Source organism: Triticum aestivum, chromosome 5A, assembly GCF_018294505.1.
Source record: "Triticum aestivum cultivar Chinese Spring chromosome 5A, IWGSC CS RefSeq v2.1, whole genome shotgun sequence".
NCBI lineage: Eukaryota > Viridiplantae > Streptophyta > Magnoliopsida > Poales > Poaceae > Triticum > Triticum aestivum.
The window spans coordinates 186,728,637-186,730,284 of NC_057806.1; positions in this window are offsets into that span (position 1 = coordinate 186,728,637).

A 1,648-nucleotide genomic window follows, 5' to 3' on the forward strand; every position below is an offset into this window, starting at 1 on the left:
TAGTCAGGTCGTGGCCGACTCCCTCTCCCGGCTTCTGCTTGAAGGTTGCCGAGGTACATGACGTGTACAGGGCGATAAGTGGCGAGAGCATGTGTGAAGAAGTACACCCCTGCAGGGTTATCATTATTTATTCGAATAGCCGAATTCCTCGGATATGGAAACTTGGACCCCTTGCATAGTTCATAGACAAGTGAAAGTGGATACTCTAAAATGCGCAAGATAAGCGTGAGTGCCATGGATGGCTTTCTCGTAGGGAGACGGGAGCGGATCCATAGTGGTGTATTGGTATGGTGAATATGTGGACTCGTGTGCGCCACCTCAAAAGAGTTACTTGCAGTCGTAGTCCAGGATAGCCACCGAGTCAAAGCTGGCTTGCTGCAGTTAAACTCCACCACCCCTTTCTTGATACCGATGCATATGTAGATAGTTCTGATGTAAGTCTTGCTGGGTACATTTGTACTCACATTTGCCTATTTTATGTTTTGCAGAGACGTCAGTCTCGCTAGTAGTTCCGTGTGGACTTCGACATTTAGCTTGATACCTCAGCTACGATCTTGTGCCCTCGGCAGGATCTGGTAGATAGTCAGGCTTCTCAGTCTTTTTCATTTATAGATGTATGTACTCAGACATGTTAAGCTTCCGCATGTGCTTTGATTGTATGCTATGATTGTTGGGTCATGAGACCCATGTTTGTAATATCTCGCTCTTCCGAGCCTAATGAATAAATACTCTGAGTCGTAGAGTCTTGTTGTGATGCCATGTTGTATTGCACATATTGAGCATATTGTGTGTATGATTGAAATGCTTGGTATGTGTGGGATCCGACAACCTAGTTGTTTATCCTTGGTAGCCTCTCTTATGGGGAAATGTAGTATTGTGCTTCCATGAGCCATAGTAGTCCGCTACAGCCCGGTTCACTGGAGTCCTGCTAGCCTAGCGCTACTGCTCCGGAACACTTGACTGGCCAGCATGTGATTCACTTCGTTCCTGTGTCTGTCCCTTCGGGGAAATGTCACGCGGTGACATCGGGAGTCCTTCCTAGCCTGCTACAGTCTGGTTCATCGGAGTCCTATTAGCCCAGTGCTACAGCCCGGAATCGCACGCTGCTCACCGACATGCTCGATGTTGATTCATGTATGCCTGTCCCTGTAAGTTAGTGCCACTTTGGGTTCACGACTAGTCATGTCGGCCCGGGTTCTCTGTCATATGGATGCTAGCGATACTATCATATACGTGAGCCAAAAGACACAAACGGTCCCGGGCCATAGTAAGGCGACACCCGTGGGAATACCGTGCATGAGGCCGCAAAGCGATATGAGGTGTTACCTGCTAGATCGATGTGACTTGGAATCGGGGTCCTGACATTCACCCAGTCTGAGGTACACATCCAGCTGATCTGGCAGTAACAATCGCAGAGGTGCTCCCCTTATGCCCTAGCCGAATTAATGGGAACGTAGGGCATAAATAAAAGAGCCAGGCAACCCAGCTTGGCCAAAACTTAAGTCATATCGATGCATATAATGGCGAAGAAAAGGTACATGCGGAAGAATAACACATGTGCGGGGCATGAATCCCAGATAAATAATTAAGCTTCTGTGTAAGAAGCCCCCAGGTATAATGAGCGCGGTTAGCGCGTCTATAGTGTGCA